This window comes from Salvelinus sp. IW2-2015, unplaced genomic scaffold (assembly GCF_002910315.2).
Source record: "Salvelinus sp. IW2-2015 unplaced genomic scaffold, ASM291031v2 Un_scaffold2472, whole genome shotgun sequence".
Classification (NCBI taxonomy): domain Eukaryota; kingdom Metazoa; phylum Chordata; class Actinopteri; order Salmoniformes; family Salmonidae; genus Salvelinus; species Salvelinus sp. IW2-2015.
This window is the reverse complement of record NW_019943790.1, coordinates 67,830-86,913: the sequence shown is the minus strand read 5'-3', so window position 1 is coordinate 86,913 and position 19,084 is coordinate 67,830. Positions and strand designations below refer to the sequence as shown.

The 19,084-nt window shown below is 43.5% G+C and overlaps 1 long non-coding RNA gene and 1 pseudogene across 1 annotated transcript; both read left to right on the top strand.

Annotated features, from left to right (window-relative positions):
* The first annotated feature begins 474 nt into the window (after nucleotides 1-474).
* Nucleotides 475-19,084, top strand: part of LOC112074044 (sorting nexin-13-like) — a 35,641-nt pseudogene continuing 17,031 nt past the window's right edge.
* Nucleotides 15,075-18,893, top strand: LOC112074047 (uncharacterized). The gene is made up of 4 exons (XR_002894667.2): nucleotides 15,075-15,133; nucleotides 16,921-16,958; nucleotides 17,259-17,328; nucleotides 18,818-18,893. It is a non-coding gene; the product is annotated as an uncharacterized lncRNA (long non-coding RNA).

The following is a 19,084-nucleotide window of genomic DNA, read 5'->3' as shown; positions in this document are numbered from 1 at the left end:
TCACATTCCATCTGACTTTCTCTAAAATGGGATATGTTGCAGATTTGTATTATATGTGAACCCCTCTCTCTCTCCTCATTTCAAAGGGCTGTATTGTCATGGGAAACGTATGTTTACATTGCCAATCAAGTGAAATAGCTAATAACAAAAGTGAATATTTCTGTCTCTCTGTAGGCAGTCTGTCTGTGTGGGGATGGGGGGGGCTAGGAGTGGTGCTTTTCCTCATCACATTTGGACCCTTCGCTGTCTTCTACCTGGCTTTCTATATCTTCTGCTTCGTAGGAGGGTAAGTGTATACAACAAGTTTTTCAGTTATGAAGTCATTTATAGATGTGTTCTTATGAAATGGGCTGTCATCTTTGTTGTCTTAAAATCTGGTTTACCTGTTCTCTCCCTTCTCTCTCGCCCTGTCCTCACCCTCGTCCTTCCTCTCCTACCTCACCCCGTCACTGCCTCCCCTCTCCTCCTCACCAGTGGTTTTGCGGTCACTCTGGTTGTTTGGGAAAACCAACTCAGAGAGACATCTAGAGAGGTGTGAACAATCCTATCTTCCGGCCACGCAAACGGGTATACTGAAGGTAGGACCCACCAACACACACAACACACACCACACACACCACAACCACACACCACACACACACAAAAAAATATCCTTACTTCTCTCTCCCTCTCCCAGACATTGGATGAGATGAGGCTGGAGCCAAAGCCTATACAGATCGACAGGAGACTGACTGGCTCCAACTACATAGACGAGCCTCTTCAACAGGTTAGTGACTCAACAGAAGGATGAAGAATGGGTGTGTGAAAACAAACAGAGAGGGAGCACAGTGATGACACGGCCCGATGAGTAACTTTCTGCTACCTAGCTTCTTCTTCTCTCTATCCAACTATGACCAAGTTGAATAGAGAGTTGATTTTGCTTACGTCTGTAATTTCCGTTCTTGTAGATTGATTGTTCTAAAAACATGATTTGGTCATCGTTAGTCTATGCGTTACGTTGATTCCGGCTATTCAAGTATCTGCCTGTCCCTGTTTGGCTATCGGTTGCTGACTCTCACTCCTTCTCCCCACTGTGACARGGAGGAGGGAGAGATGCATTCTGAGACGCACAAACCTATGACTGTTGCAATTGTGGGAAAATTACCTTTTTCAATGCAAAAATTAAATCAAGTGCAAAGGTGGGGGGGTGGAGGTGGGGGGTCAATGCAGCTAGTTACCCAAATAGTTAGCCGGACTATTTAGTATTATTATGGCTTGYYMYTAGAATCTGTTCAGGGTCCTGTTGGTTCCAGACTTGGTGCAGRYGTACTGCTTGCCGTGCGGTAGCAGAGAGAACAGTCTATGACTWGGGTGGTTGGAGTATACACCSCCTGCTATAGAGGTCCTGGATGGCAGGGAGCTCGGCCCCAGTGATGTACTGGGCCATACGCACTAGACTGCTCTCTAGCACCTTGTGGTCGGATGCCAAGCTGTTGCCAGACCAAGCGGTGATGCAGCCAGTCAAGATGCTCTCAATGGTGCAGCTGTAGAACTTTTTGAAGATCTGAGGGCCCATACCAAATCTTTTCAGTGGCGTTGTTTTGCCTTCACGACTGGGTTGGTGTGTGTGGACCATGTTAATTCAATAGTAGCTGGTTCGCTCATGCATGGTTAATTTTTGCTTGCCTCGAAGTGAGCATAGAAGGCATTAAGCTCATCTGGTAGGCTCACGTCACTGGGCAGTTCCCAGCTAAGTTTCTCTTTGTAATCCCTGATAGTTTGCAAACCCTGCCACATTCGACAATTGTCAGAGCCGGCGTAGTAGGATTCAATCTTAGTGTAGTAGGATTCAATCTTAGTGTAGTAGGATTCAATCTTAGTGTAGTAGGATTCAGTCTTAGTCCTGTATTGATGCCTGTTTGATGGCTCGTCGGAGGTCATAGTGGGATTTCTTATACGCATCCAGATTAGTGTCCCGCTCCTTGAAAGTGYTAGCTCCAGCCCAGGGCTGCCCAACCCTCTTCCTGGAGATCTACTSTCCTGTAGGTTTTCAGTCCAACCCTAATTTAGCACATCTGATTCAGCTAGTTAAGGTCTTGTTGAGCAGCTAATTAGTAGAATCAGGTGTGTTAAATTAGGGTTGGACAGTAGATCTCCAGCCAGAGGGTTGGGCAACCCTGTTCTAGCCTTTACCTCAGTGCGGATGTTGCCTGTAATCCATTCTTTCTGGTTGGGATATGTACGTACGGTCACTGTGGGGACGACGTTGTGGATGCACATATTAATGAAGCCAGTGACGGATGCGGTAAACTCCTCAATGTTATCAGATGAATCCCGGAACATATTCCAGTCTGTGCTAGCAAAACAGTTTAGCATCCACTTCATCGGACCACTTCCGTATTGAGTGCGTTATTGGTACTTCCTGTTTTTGCTTGTAAGCAGGAGGAAAGAATTATGATCAGATTTGCCAAGGGGAATGCGAGGAAGAGCCTTATATGGGTTTCTGTGTGGAGTAAAGGTGATCTTGAGCCTTGTACTGGTTTCTGTGTGGAGTAAAGGTGATATTGAGCCTTGTATGGGTTTCTGTGTGGAGTAAAGGTGATCTGGAGCCTTGTATGGGTTTCTGTGTGGAGTAAAGGTGATCTGGAGTTTTGTCGCCTCTAGTTGCACTGGTGACATGCTGGTAAAACGGATTTCAGTTTCTGCCTTAAAATCACCGGCCGCGAGAAGTGTGTGGATGTGTGTTTTCTTGTTTGCTTGAAGCCCTATAGATGGGTTAGATATACAGTTACATTTAGCCTGCTTTCTAAAACCTAGTGTTTCCCTTCCCCTTTAAGGCCTCATAGATGGGTTAGATTTAGAGTTAGCTGGCGTTCTAAAGCCTAGTGTTTCCTTTCCCCTTTAAGGCCTCATAGATGGGTTAGATTTAGAGTTAGCTGGCGTTCTAAAGCCTAGTGTTTCCCTTCCCCTTTAACGCACTATAGATGGGTTAGCTGACAATGTCACAAATGATGTGCCCACTTCCATGGGGCTGATGTCAGCGTGTTGTTGTGATTCTGGATTGCCAGATTGCTAGCAAGAATGACAACAGGTCATGTGGGGAATCGTGACTCATTTCAGCTCGTTTCATCTGGTTCTAAGTACAATGTCTAGTTTTGACGTGTTTTACTACTGATTTCATGTCAATGCTAATATGTCAWAAAATTTGCTAGCTAGCTAACCAACAACTGTAACGGTCTATTTCAAAGACAAAAAGTGCTAATTCAACACATWTATTCATGTTTTCAATAAACAATGGAGACAGAATATAGCTTACATGTTGTCAAGTCTAATCCAACCCGTCTGTTTTGCCACATAGTTGCGCACSTGTCGGATTTGTTGATAAACAACCAACCCGTCTATACAGCTCGTTGAGTGCCAGCATCTGTTTGTGATGGTAAATGGACAGGTACAAAAATATATATATAGCTGTAAACTCTCTTGGTAAATAGTATGGTCTGCAGCTTATCATCAGGTATTATAGTAAGCAGAAACTTGAGACTTCCTTAACATTTAGAGATCGTGTACCAGCTGCTCTTAACGAAGAAACACCCCTCCCCACTTAGTCTTACCCGAGGCTACCGTCTGGTCGAGACAATGCACGAAGAAACACCCCTCCCCACTTAGTCTTACCCGAGGCTGCCGTCTGGTCGAGACAATGCACGAAGAAACACCCCTCCCCACTTAGTCTTACCCGAGGCTGCCGTCTGGTCGAGACAATGCATGAAGAAACACCCCTCCCCACTTAGTCTTACCCGAGGCTGCCGTCTGGTCGAGACAATGCATGAAGAAACGGGTATATATTATCCATGTCCTTGTTCAGCCAAGACTACGAGAATCACAGAATATTACAGTTCTTCAGGTCCCGTTGATAGGATAGTCTTCATCCCTTTTTTTTCTTCTTCCAGTCTGCACTTTCGCTAACAGAACAGAGGGCAATGGTGGTTATTCGTTCACCGACTTAATCTTGTTAGGAGGTCAACCTCACCTGCCTCCTTTTTTTTTTTTTCGCGCCGCTTCCTCTTTGAGTCCTGGGGATTAGGGCCTGGTCCGGAGTAAGCAGAATGTCCAGCGCTGCCCACTCGTTGAAGTAGAAATCTTCGAGGTTCGTGATCGCTGTTCTGATGTCCAGAAGCCTTTTTCGGTCACAGGAAGTGATGGCGGAGACGTTTTCAAGATGTATAACTTTCAAAAACAGAAATACAGCCGGTATGGTGGAGTTGGCATCATACCGGCTGTATTTCTGTATTTTGAAGGTTATATGTATTTGAAACTTGATTGCTGACATGCAAAACATTTTGGGATATAATCAACAATGGACTAATGAAACAAATACCAAAAGATAGTGTTGGCTGGAGTTTTCCTTTAAGATGAGCATCAAAGGAACACACAAAATAGTTGAATTTATCAGGAGTCCGTAAAACAGCAGCGCTACAGTGAGCACCATGATTCATTGGACAGTGACCTTTTTTTTTATTTTGGTTCTGTACTCTAGCACTTTGAGTTGAAAGGATACAATGACAATGAGGGTGAAGGTGAAGACTGTCAGCTTTAATTTGAGGGTATTTTCATCAGTATCGGATAAACCGTTTAGAGATGACAGCACCTTTTGTACATGGTCCCCCCATTTTAAGGTACTACAAGTATTTGTTGAATTGGCTTCACAGATGTGTCGTTAGGCAGGTGTATTCATTTGTGTCGTTAGTGAATGCAGGAGAGGTGTGATGAATGTATTGATTCTAGACTTTGCTATTACCTTTGGAGGTTGTTGTTTGGGTGTGACAACATGAGGAAGACGGCACTGTCGATGCAAATGAAGCTGGCCGTCATAAGGCTCAGAAATGAAAATCAATCAATCAGGAACATTGCAAAAACCCTGGGCATGCCCAAGTCAACAGTTTGGTTCATCATTAACAAGAAAAAAACAACGGTGAACTCAATTATGTCAAAAGACCCGGTAGACTGAGGAAGACCACGTAGTGGATGACCGGAGAATACTCTCTATGGTGAAGAAACCCCCTGACAACAGTCCAACAGATCAAAACACTCTCCTGGATGCAGGTGTAGATGTGTCAAAGTCTACCATGCGTAGAAGACTACACCATCAGGACGACAGAGGGTGCACTACAAGATGCAAACCACTGATAAGCCTGAAGAACAGAAAGGCCAGATACAGTTTCTAAAAAAGCACCTAAAAGAGCCCAAGAGTTCTGGAAAAAAGTATTGTGGAAAGTGTGGAGAGAAAAAAGACATGCCCATGATCCAAAGCATACCACCTCATCTGTGAAACATGGTGGAGGGGGTGTTATGGCTTGGGCCTGTATGGCTGCCAGTGGAACAGGCTCACTTGTCTTCCGATGATGTGACTGCAGACAGAAGTGAACAATGAATTCTGAAGTCTACAGAAATATTTATCTGCTCAGATAAAACCAAATGCCTCCAAACTCATTGGACGGCACTTCATCATGCAACAAGACAATGACCCTAAACATAGTGCTAGAGCGACGAATGGTTTTTGATGGCCAAAAAGTGGAAAATCCTTGACTGGCCGAGTCAATCACTGGATCTGAATCCAATTGAACATGCATTTTACATGCTGAAGAGGAGACTGAAGGCAATAAGTCCCCGAAACGAGCAGGACTGAAGATGGCTGCAGTACAGGCCTGGCAGAGCATCACCAGGGAAGATACCCAGCGTCTGGTGATGTCGATGCATCGCAGACTTCAAGGAGTCATTGCATGCAAAGGATATGCGACCAAATTATTAACAATGATTACTTTATTCAACCTCATTGTCATTGATCCTTTCAAACTCAGTGCTAGAGTACAGAACCAAAAAAACAAAAAAATGTCACTGTATATGGATTTTATTGTCTCGTATCGCTCAGCTCTAGTACAATGAACATGGAGTTCTCAGCAACAGGAAGGACTGGCCTGTTTCTCACTCTCCCTCCCGCTCTCCCCTCCTCCCTCCCTCCCTCCCGCTCTCCCTCCCTCCCTCCCCGCTCTCCCCCTCTCTCCCTCCCTCCCGCTCCCCTCCCCTCTCCCCCTCTCTCTCTCTCTCTCTCCCTCTCTCACTCCCTCTCTCCCTCTCTCCCCCTCTCTCTCCCCCTCTCTCTCCCCTCTCACTCCTCTCTCTCCCTCTCTCACTCCTCCCCCCTCTCCTCTCTCTCTCCCTCTCTCACTCTCTCTCTCCCTCCTCTCTCCCTCTCTCTCTCACTCTCTCTCTCACTCTCCCCTCTCTCACTCCTCTCCCCCTCTCCCCCTCTCTCCCCTCCTCCAGGTCATCCAGTTTGCGTTGAGAGATTATATCCAGTACTGGTATTACACTCTGAGTGAGGATGATTCTTTTCTGCTGGAAATCAGACAGACCGGTCCAGAACGCTCTGGTACAGTTCTCTACACGGTATATTCTATTACAACTACATTACTGCATTATAACTAGTCTATTACTGCATTATAACTAGTCTATTACTGCATTACTACTCTATTACTGCATTATAACTGTCTATTACTGCATTACTACTCTATTACTGCATTATAACTACTCTATTACTGCATTATAACTACTCTATTACTGCATTACTACTCTATTACGCATTCTACTCTATTACTGCATTACTACTCATACTCATTAAACATACTCTATACTGCATATAACTATCTTTACTGCATTATAACTACTCTATTACTGCATTTAAACTACTCTATTACTGCATTATAAACTACTCTATTACTGCATTATAACTACTCTATTACTGCATTATAACTACTCTATTACTGCATTATAACTACTCTATTACTGCATTATAACTGTCTATTACTGCATTAAACTTGTCTATTACTGCATTATAACTTGTCTATTACTGCATTATAACTTGTCTATTACTGCATTATAAACTACTCTATTGCTGTTCTAACTAGTCTATTGCTGCTGTTCTAACTCCTCTATTACTGCATTATAACTCTCTATCTTACTCACTAACTCCTCTATTACTGCATTATAACTCCTCTATTACTGCATTATAACTCGTCTATTACATTATAACTCGTCTATTACTGCATTATAACTAGTCTATTACATTATAACTAGTCTATTGCTATTCTAACTAGTCTATTTCTTTAACTAGGCTATTACGGCTATGAGTCTATTACTACTCTACTGCATTATAAGTATACTACTCAATTACGGCTAACTACTCTATTACTGGGCCGGCAGGGTAGCCTAGTGGTTAGAGCGTTGGACTAGTAACCGAAAGGTTGCAAGTTCGAATCCCCGAGCTGACAAGGTACAAATCTGTCGTTCTGCTCCTGAACAAGGCAGTTAACCCACTGTTCCTAGGCCGTCATTGAAAATAAGAATTTGTTCTTAACTGACTTGCCTAGTTAAATTTAAGGTAAAAAAATATATAAATAAGAAACTATTCTATTACTACTCTACTGCATTATAACTAGTCTACTACTCAATTACAGCTTTAACTAGTCTATTACTACTCTAACTAGTTGTACTACTCTATAAGTAGTCTATTACTACTCTACTGCATAAGTAGTCTAATAGTCAATTACTGCTTTAACTAGTCTATTACTGCTTTATAACTGTCTAACTAGTCTATTGCTGCTTTATAACTAGTCTATTGCTGCTTTATAACTAGTCTATTGCTGCTTTATAACTAGTCTATTGCTGCTCGATTAATGCTTTAACTAGTCTACGACTTTATATAGTCTATTACTACTCTACTGCATTATAACTAGTCTACTACTCAATTACGGCATCATAACTAGCCTATTACTACTGTGTTACCACACTGTTATACAGGTCTAAAGATGTGGACTGGCAGCCTTATTTGACCACCAGACTGGTGGATGACTTTGCTACTCACCTTCGAGTCTTCAGAAAGGCCCAAGACAGACTGGAGGACAGTAAACAGAGTAAGGGCACACACACACACACACTCGCTTTCTCTCTCAGACATGATGATGATTATTACGAAGATGTTGTGGATGATTATGAATATGGTGATGTTTATGATTGTGGTGATGATGTGGTGGTGTGTTTTCTAGGGGACTTGTCGGAGGAGATGGTGGAGTCATTCTTTGAGGCGGAGGTGGAGATGGAGAGGAACATCTGTAGAGACGTGGTCTGCACCTCCCTGAAGGATGAAGAAGGTACACACACCCGAAAGAACGAGGGAGGTTCACACGTTGCACCTCGTCAAGGCCTTTGGAACTCCTTTGAGCCTCCTGCGTGTGTTTAAAACTCCTTTGAGCCTCCTGCCTGTGTTTTAAATAGAAAGAAAAAGTTGAACACGATATATGCGCCAATAATTTAATCGGTAAACCTCATTGTCTTACGTCAGATTGCAGACGGCGTCGTGCTGTGATCTGGCTGATAACTTGCAAACACTCATGGGATAGATTTAAAAAAGTATTTTGGCTGCAATACGCTATCAAAAATCCCGAAAATGTTACCAAGGCGAGTCAGAGTTAATCTTACCAAAAGCTATAAACGGTAGCTAATTTGGACTTTTTCTTTAAGTCTTAACTACCTAATTTCTACATCTATCTAGGGAGTATTGTGGTTGTAGAATCAGTATTATGTGTATTAGTATTTTGAAATGTGCACCAATTGGCTAGCTAGCTATTTTTCTTGTCAGCTGAGCCAGTCTCCGTATAAAACAAAAGCGATGCTCACCCAACAACCGTTCACACACTCAATGCTGAATAAATACTCCCTCAAGGTAGCTAGCTAGTGTAGTACAATTCTAGCTATAGCACAATTCATGTTTCTATGATAAGACAGTAGCTGTTTTGCTCTGTTTAGTGCATTGAGTTCCACAGCAGCTGACTGTGCTATCTGCGACCATCGCGCTGGCCAAATGTTACAACGTAGCGAGTCACCAGTGCCAGCTACCAGAGTCAGATACATACTGACTTCTGTCTCTCTCTCTCTCTGTCTCTGTCTCTGTGTGTGTCTCTGTCTGTCTGTCTGTCTGTCTCTGTCTGTCTGTGTGTGTGTCTCTTTCTGTGTGTGTCTCTCTGCGTATCAGGGTTCCTGAGGGATCTGTGTGAGGTACTGCTCTACCTGTTACTACCTCCTGGAGACTTCCACAACAAGAACATGAGATACTTCCTCAGGGTGAGACGCACATACATACATACATACATACATACATACATACATACATACATACATACATACATACATACATACATACATACATACATACATACATACATACATACACACACATACATACACACATACATACACACATAAACACTTTTTGAGGATCTGAGGGCCCTTTCCAAATATTTTCAGCCTCCTGAGGGGGTAGAGGTGCTGTCGTGCCCTCTGCACGTGTCTGGACCATGTTAAGTCCTTAGTGATATGGACGCCAAGGAACTTAAGGCTCTCGACCCGCTCCACAACAGCCCTGTCGATGTGGATGGGGGCGTGCTCTCCCCTCTTTCTCCTGTAGGCCACGATCAGCTCCTTGGTCTTATTGACGTTGAGGGAAAGGTTGTTGTCTTGTAGRCTCACGTCTGCTTCATCTGACCACTTCCGTATTGAGTGCTTCACTGGTACTTCCTGTTTGACTTTTATTTTTTTGCAGGAAGATTGAGTCATGGTCTGATTTGCTTAAGGAATGGCGAGGGAGGGCCTTGTATACATTTCTGTGGGTAGAATAAAAGTGGTCTAGGGTTTTGGCGCCCCTAGTGCAGCAGGAGCCATGTTGGTTGAAGTGTTATCAGCCTTACCGCGTCGTTCTCCGCCCACCAAATGATTCCTTGCGGTGTGTGGTTTCTTATTTGTTTATGACCCATGCAGTTTCTGATGGTGATGTCATGTGATTTGTGTCCATGTTCCAGGAGATTCTGGTGTGATGTCATGTGATTGTGTCCATGTCCGGAGATTCTGATTGGTGATGTGCATGTGATGTGTCCATGTTCCAGGAGATTCTGATGGTGATGTCATGTGATTGTGTCCATGTTCCGGGAGATTCTGATGGTGATGTCCATGTGATTGTGTCATGTTCCGGGAATTCTGATTATGTCATTGATTGGTCCATGTCCAGAGATTCTGATGTGATGTCATGTGATTGTGTCCATGTTCCAGGATTCTGTTGTGATGTCATGTGATTGTGTCCATGTTCCGGGAGATTCTGATTGGTGATGTCATGTGATTGTGTCCATGTTCCGGAGATTCTGATGGTGATGTCATGTGATTGTGTCCATGTTCCAGGAGTTCTGATGGTGATCATGTGATTGTTGTCATTTCCAGGAGATTCTTGATGATGCATGTGATTGATGTCCTGTTTCCAGGATTTCTGATTGATGTCATGTGATTTGTCATGTTCCAGGAGATTTGTGGTGATGTCATGTGATTGTGTCCATGTTCCAGAGATTCTGATGGTGATGTCATGTGATTGTGTGTCCATGTTCCAGGAGATTCTGATGGTGATGTCATGTGATTGTGTCCATGTTCCAGGAGATTCTGATGTGATTCATGTGATTGTTTCCATGTTCTCAGAGATTCTGATGTGTGATTGTATGTGATTGGTGTCATGTTCAGAGATTCTGATTGGTATTCATGTGATTGTTGTCCATGTTCCAGGAGATTCTGATGGTATGTCTTGTGATGTTGTCCATGTTCAGAGATTCTTGTTGATGTCATGTATGTGTCCATTTTCAGGAGATTCTGATGGTGATGTCATGTGATTGTTCCATGTTCCAGGAGATTCTGATGTCATGTGATTGGTCCATGTCTCCGGGTAGATTCTGATGGTGATGTCATGTGATTGTGTCCATGTTCCAGGAGATTCTGGCGCGAGGCGTTCTCCTTCCCCTGGTCAACCAGCTGAGTGATCCTGATTACATCAACCAGTTTGTTATCTGGATGGTCAGTATCAGTAATAAAACCAGGACAAAAAAATATCAAGATTTGTGGGATTTTCACAAGATTTTATCCATAGAATGGTCAATTGGAGAAAAGATTCTTGATGTACATTTGTATCTAAAGGTCTTATTGCGAAATAATTTATCAAAATTGCCATATTTATGACATTGTTGCCTTACCAAGGCCTTCTTTTTAGACTCCATAATATTTCATCTTTATGCACCTTCACCRTTCAAGACCATGACTTTAAATTGTACTGTGTTCAACAATTTATTGAAAAATGTGGCAAATAAAAAATATTGTTTTCAATATTCATGTTTATATTTTTCAATATTCATCAATTAATATAAGAAAATTGTTATTGTAATCACAGTACTACTCGTATTACAGAGCAAGCTGTAAAGCTTCATATTATTCTTTTGAAGAAATGTTAGTTTTGTGGCCACAGTGTCATAAATATGCCAATTTATATCAATTATGCTTTTGGATAAAATGTCAAATATATTTCCACAATCATTCCTCTGAAGGACCACTCTATGGATGAAATATATTTAAACCAAAAAAAGAAATGTATCAATATAAACTGTTTATCAAACAGTTGTGGGTGGTTGGTAGAGATCAATAACTGTTATCAATACAGCTGTTGTAGCACCTATTGAGAAACCTGTCTGTGTAGATCCGGGACTCTGGCTGCAACTACGAGGCTTTTATGAACATCTTGAAGCTGACAGACAGAGTGTCTGAACTGGAGGCTGTTAAAGACAAGGCCCTGGAGGAACTACAGTACCTAACGTCATTGGACACCGCAGGAAGAGTATACACACACACACACAGAGCGACATGCATGACCCCACACTTAACAAAGTAAACATAAAATCCTGAAAATCTAAAATATTCATATTTTTTCGCTTAACTCCTCTCCATATCCCACTCTCCCTATCCTCCTCCTTCCTCCCTCTCGTTCTACCTCTCCATTTCTCTCTCTCTCTCTCTCTCTCTCTCTCTCGCTCTCTCTCAGATATCAATGTAATAAAGAACCAGATTAACAGTCTGATGTTTGTGAAGAAGGTCTGTGAGACAGGATACAGGGCTACAGTCTGGGAAGGTAAAACATAGGAGTGAAACGAGTCAAGCGTAACACGTACTAAACCCCCTCTCGTACTCTCTCAATTTCACTTGTTCTCACCTTTTCTCTCTCTCTGTCTGTTTCCATCTGTGTACTGTAGGAGGTGGATGCTCTGAAACTACGGCAACTTGGGCAAGCTGTGTATCATACCACTGGAACACATTCTGGTGCACAACATTGCTCTGCAGTTCTTTATGGGTTAGTACCACACACCACACTGTCTCTGTCCTGACATGCAAGCAAGCAAAGTTATTTTGCCTGACAAGATGGCTTCAGTAACAACCCACACCTGACCTCTAACCTTTGACCTCTACCCTCTCCTGTAGACTACATGCTGGTGGCTGGGCCCAGGCAGAGCTGTTCTTCTGGCTGACAGTGGAGGGCTACAGAGTAACAGCTGAGCCTAACGTTTAACCTTTGACCTCTACCCTCTCCTGTAGACTACATGCTGGCGGCTGGGGCCCAGGCGAGCTGTTCTTCTGGCTGACAGTGGAGGGCTACAGAGTAACAGCTGAGCCTGACCTCTAACCTTTGACCTCTACCTCCTCTATAGACTACATGCTGGTGGCTGGGGCCAGGCAGCGCTGTTCTTCTGGCTGACAGTGGAGGGGCTACAGAGTAACAGCTGAGCCTGACCTCTAACCTTTGACCTCTACCTCTCCTATAGACAACATGCTGGCGGCTGGGCCCAGCAGAGCTGTTCTTCTGGCTGACAGTGGAGGGCTACCGAGTAACAGCCCAGCAACAACTTGAGGTGATGGAGGATGGCAGAAGGATGGAAAGAAGGGAGGGACACTAAAGGCATGCTGAAGGCTGCAGCACTTGGGGTGTATGAACAGTACTTATCTGATAAGGTAACACACACAGTCTTACACACACACAACACACACAGTCTCACTCACACACACAGTTTCACGACACACACCTTTACTTAAGGATATTTCGCAATTTTAGGAATGAGGCCGTTGGTGCAATAGTCCGTATTGATAGAACGTTGCGTCCCTGACCGCCTTTGGGAAAACAACATGTGGTTACCCCATTAGCTCACAACAAAACAAACTTGTTTTAAGTAAATTACAAATACATTTAAGAAAAGTACAACATGTCTAAAGATTACTTTTCAACATTGCCCGCTCCCTAGAGTTCTCACTACTTATAAAAACCTTATTGTAGGGCTTCCCTCATGCCCTTTTCACGCTGGTGTTAACAGCAGAGTGAGTGCTAGCTAGCTACCGACCAGAACATTAGCTAGCCAAGACCAACAACCCAAAACACAGACTATTCAGCTACAAGTAATGAGGAGTTACAAAGGCCCTGTACTAAACAAGTTAAAAGTCTTACCTGTGAGGAAATATTTTCACACACATAGCTCATGTAGTCTACATGGATACCGGGTTCCCCACATTTCCCACTCTACGTCGCTGAGTAGCCTGAAGCCACAGGGCTCTTTTCGCAGGCTCTATTTCCTACGTGGGAGCATGCAAACGTAGTTGGGTTTTTGACCTGGTTACATGTACATTGAACAAAACAGCTTCTTTTCAACATGTTTTGTTTTTCTGTATATCAAAGAATCATCTGCGAAGTTTCCTCTTTTACATTGGGGGTTAATAGGAAGATTGTCGTTTTTTTGTGGCGTGGTCGAGGGAATTCTTATTATTTGTGAATATCGACTGGGACTATGGCTGGAAGTCGATGGGATACCCATAGACTTCCAGCCTTGAGCTAATTTCTTTCAAAATGCACACAGAGACTGAAAATGGTATCCATGAGTTCATCTGACTCTGGGGAAGTAAAGGGCCTCATTGGCAAAATCCTGAAGTATCACTTTAAACACAAATGTTCTCTCAATTGTATAATCTCTCTCCTCTCTCTCCAGGCGTCCCCCGGGTGCAGGTAGACGAGGCGTCTGTTCTCAAACTGGGAGAGAAGCTACAGAGGACAGTGACCCACGCCAGAGATATTTGACGACATCCAGAGAAGGTGGTTTTGTGTTTGAATAATCTATTTTTATCAGACTATCAACAGTAACAGCTACTGTAACCAGCATCTCTGAGATATTGGAGACCTTTGTACTTAATGTTTCATTGTCAATACAATAAAGTATTCACGTGTTTTGACTGTGGTGTGTGTGTGTGCCGGTGTGTGTATTGCCGGTGTGTGTGTGCCCGTATGTATGTGCCCGTGTGTGTGTTGCAGGTGTATGACATGATGCTTCGTGATGAGAGGTACTACCCGTCGTTCAGACAGAGTCCCCTCTACATCAGGATGTTAGCTGAACTGGACATGCTCAAAGAACCCTCTTATAGAGGATCAGATGCGAGATGGAGTTAGTAAGCTTCTGTCTCTGTCTAAAGAACCCTCTTATAGAGGATCAGATGATGGAGATGGAGGTAAGTACAGCTTCTGTCTCTGTCTAAAGAACCTCTTATAGAGGATCAGATGACGGAGATGGAGGTAAGTACAGCTTCTGTCTCTGTCTAAGAACCCTCTTATAGAGGATCAGATGACGGAGTGGAGGTAAGTACAGCTTCTGTCTCTGTCTAAAGAACCCTCTTATAGAGGATCAGATGACGGAGATGGAGGTAGTACAGCTTCTGTTCTGTCTAAAGAACCCTCTTATAGAGGATCAGATGACGGAGATGGAGGTAAGTACAGCTTCTGTCTCTGTCTAAAGAACCCTCTTATAGAGGATCAGATGACGGAGATGGGGTTAGTACAGCTTCTGTCTCTGTCTAAAGAACCCTCTTATAGAGGATCAGATGACGGAGATGGAGGTAAGTACAGCTTCTGTCTCTGTCTAAAGACCCTCTTATAGGGATCAGATGACGGAGATGGAGGTAAGTACAGCTTCTGTCTCTGTCTAAAGAACCTCTTATAGAGGATCAGATGACGGGATGGAGGTAAGTACAGCTTCTGTCTCTGTCTAAAGACCCTCTTATAGAGGATCAGATGACGGAGATGGAGGTAGTACAGCTTCTGTCTCTGTCTAAAGAACCCTCTTATAGAGGATCAGATGACGGAGATGGAGGTAAGTACAGCTTCTGTCTCTGTCTAAAGAACCCTCTTATAGAGGATCAGATGACGGAGATGGAGGTAAGTACAGCTTCTGTCTCTGTCTAAAGAACCCTCTTATAGAGATCAGATGACGGAGATGGGTAGTACAGCTTCTGTCTCTGTCTACGCTGTTAGCATAGCTTACCCTGGGTGTTACAATCAATTCCTGGAGGGACGAGTGTCTGTGGGTTTTCACTTCTCCTTGTACTTGAATAATCAATTAAGGTCATTGATCAGTTGGAGCTTCCCTCACCTGGTTGCCTGGTCTTAATTGGACAAAAAATATTTTAAAAATGAACACAGCCCCCCAGAAATTGAGTTTGACACCATTCTCCATGACTGTGAAGAGTAAATGTTGTCCTATTTCAATTCAAGGGGTTTATTTACATGGGAAACATATGTTTCATTGCCAAAGCAAGTGAAATAGAAATAAACAGAAGTGAAAAAAACTATAAAAAATGAACAGTAAACATTTCACTCACAAAAGAATAAAGACATTTCCAATGTCATTTATGTCTATATACTGTCGTGGAAATTCTACACATGAAACACTCGAAGTCAATCTTAAATTAATCATTCTTTATTATAGCTCGCTTGAGAGGTTCTAACCAACTCAATGCACCAAGTACATCAGGAGCTCTACCGGGCAGTCCCGTTAGATATCTATATACTGGTTACAGACACATTACGTAGTCATGGTTCATAGGGTTGGTTCCGGCATGTGTCTGGCACCGTTCCTGTCTTAACTTATAGAACATATTCTGGGCGTTCTTGCAGATGTCCTATGGAGGATTTAATGCCCCCCCATATCTTTACCAAGCACAGGCAGGAACCAAGGATTATTTATGATACTAAGACAAGATGAACATTTTCAAGGCTGTCTCTTCACAAGATAATATTTTCCACACAATACAGTGTTGTAACGATGTGCAACTAGTTCAAGTAAAAAAGGGAAATAAATAACATAAATATGGGTTGTATTTACAGTGGTATTTGTTCTTCACTGGTTGCCCTTTTCTTGTGGCATCAGGTCACAAATCTTGCTGCTGTGATTGCAAACTGTGGAATTTCACACAATAGATATAGGAGTTTATCAAAATTGTGTTTGTTTTCGATCTTTGTGTGTGTGTAATCTGAGGGAAATGTGTGTCTCTATGGTCATACATTGGGCAGGGAGGTTAGGAAGTGCAGCTCAGTTTCCACCTCATTTGTGGGCGGTGTGTACATAGCCTGTCTTCTCTTGAGAGCCATGTCTGCTACGGCGGCCTTTCTCAATAGCAAGGCTATGCTCACTGAGTCTGTACATATCAAAGCTTTCCTTAAGTTTGGGTCAGTCACAGTGGTCAGGTATTCTGTACTCTGTACTCTCAGTTTGGCCCAAATGAATTCTAGTTTGCTATCTTTTTTTGTAAATTCTTTCCAATGTGTCAAGTAATTATCTTTTTGTTGTCTCATGATTTGGTTGGGTCTAATTGGTGTTGCTGTCCTGGGCTCTGTGGGGTGTGTTTGTGTTTGTGAACAGAGCCCCAGGTCCAGCTTGCTTAGGGGGCTCTTCTCCAGGTTCATCTCTCTGTAGGTGATGGAAGGTTTTGGAATCACTTCCTTTAGGTGGTAGAATTTAACGGCTCTTTTCTTGGATTTTGATCATTAGCGGGTATTGCCCTAATTCTGCTCTGCATGCATTATTTGGTGTTTTCGTTGTACACAGAAGATATTTTTGCAGATTCTACATAGTCTCTCAATTTGGTGTTTGTCCCATTTTGTGAATTCTTGTTTGGTATCTTTAACTCTGCTTCCTTTCTTTTTCTCCCTCTCTTCCTCTTCAGAATCGTTCAACGGTTCTCCAACAGGAAGCATTAATCTGGTAAATCCTCGTCAGCCCCTGAGCCAGTTGTCATTCACTACAGCCAGTCATAGTGCTGTTACAACAGGTTTTACTGCTATACAGCTGATGTTAACTACCCTGCTGTAGAGTTGTTAACATTTAACACCAGTTAAGAAATGGTTGACTTTACTGCAGAGGTCACAGTAGCAGGCAGTATCGCTGCACTTGATTGGCTGTTAGTACAGGGATTAACAGTATCACCAGGTGTTGATTGGATGTTAGTCCAAAGATTGGTAGTATCTTGGTTCTGACTGGTTGTTTCTCTCTCCTCTGTTTAAGTCTCTGGATGACCTGTCGAACTCTGCCTATGATGACAATATACAGCTACACGCCTTCATCTCTGATACAGGTGGACACACACACACGCACGAAGCACGCCCGCACACACACACACACCACACACCACGTGATATAGTCTCCAGTCAGATGAGTGTATTGTCTGTGGTAGTGTAATTTATTGTAAACTAGTGTGTTACTGAAAGTAAACCAGCTATCCATGCCCTCTCACTTGCATGTGTAACTACTGGCCACTAATGTGGTTTCATTCAGAGATGTGTGTGTACGACTGTAGTAGCCTTAAAACCGTTCCCCTGTCAAAATGCCATGCCGCTGTAAGGAGCCTGGAGGTGGCTTTGTCTACTTACACTACAAGAGGACAGTCAGTGAGTTCTGTTATCAATATTCAACAGTATCAGGGATGATAAAATGTCCAGATGTTTTGAAATTTGATTAATTGATTTGATGATTGGGCTGGGCAGGGGAGGCAATTGTTTAGATTTTACAGTGATGTGACAGTACATTTTTTTTTTAGGGCCAGAACTGTTGTCAGCCTTTTGACCTACTAACACCGCCCCCTGACTAGCCCCTCCTGCCCTCTGCATCGCCCTTCCAGATCTGACTTAATCTCCTCACGTTAACCATCAGCTTGTATCGCTTATCTCACCATCTCATGTTGCTGTTACTTTTCTTTTCACACAATCACTATTAATCACCTTCACCATGTCACTATTCCATCACCTTCACCATGTCAGTGTTCACACCATTGTCAGTGTTCCATCACATGTCAGTGTTCCATCACCATGTCAGTGTTCCATCACCATGTCAGTGTTCCATCACCATGTCAGTGTTCATACATGTCAGTGTTCCATCACCAGTCAGTTTCATATGCATTCTATGCCATCACCTTCACCATGTCTTTATGCCATCACCTTACCATGTCAGTGTTCCATCACCATGTCAGTGTTCATCACATTCATGTGTTCATCACCATGTCAGTGTTCCTATCACCATGTCTTTATGCCATCACCTTTACCATGTTTTATGCCATCACCTTCATGTCTTTTCATACCTTCACATGTCTTCCATCACCTTCACCATGTCTTTATTCCATCGCCTTGTCTTTATTCCATCACCTTTACCAAGTCTTCTGTTTTCCTTTTGCTTCCTTTCACTTTTCTTGTTTTTCCTTCCTCTGTCCTACTACCCACGGCACCCTCTGTGTCACTACCCACGGCCCCTCTGTGTCACTATCCACGGCCCCTCTGTCCTCCTACACGGCACCCTCTGTGTCACTACCCACGGCACCTCTGTGTCACTACCCACGGCACCCTCTGTGTCACTACCCACGGCACCCTCTGTGTCACTACCCACGCACCCTCTGTGCAATACCCACGCACCCTCTGTCTCACTACCCACGGCACCCTCTGTCTGCATATGCCCCATCCTATGTACTATCACCCCTCCCTCCTCTCCCCCATCTCTTCACCCCTCCTGGGCTCTGTATATCAGTATCTGATGCCTGTCTTCCCGGGGCTGGGTTGGGCTGCTGGGTGCTACAGGGGTGTGTAACGACCACGGCAAGACCTACGCCCTCTACGCCATCACTGTGTTGCGCCGTAACCACGACGGCAGCGAGACTCCTGGAAGACCTACGACGCTACTGCTGACTTCCACGACTTCCACATGAGGATTCACGGAGCAGGTCAAGGTAAATATGAGTGTGTTGGTGTGTGTGTGTGTGCCTATAGAAAAGGGCTCTGACTACTAAGGTGTGTACATAGATATGGAAAGATGGCAGGCTTATGGCACCTCCTGTGCCAGCTGGG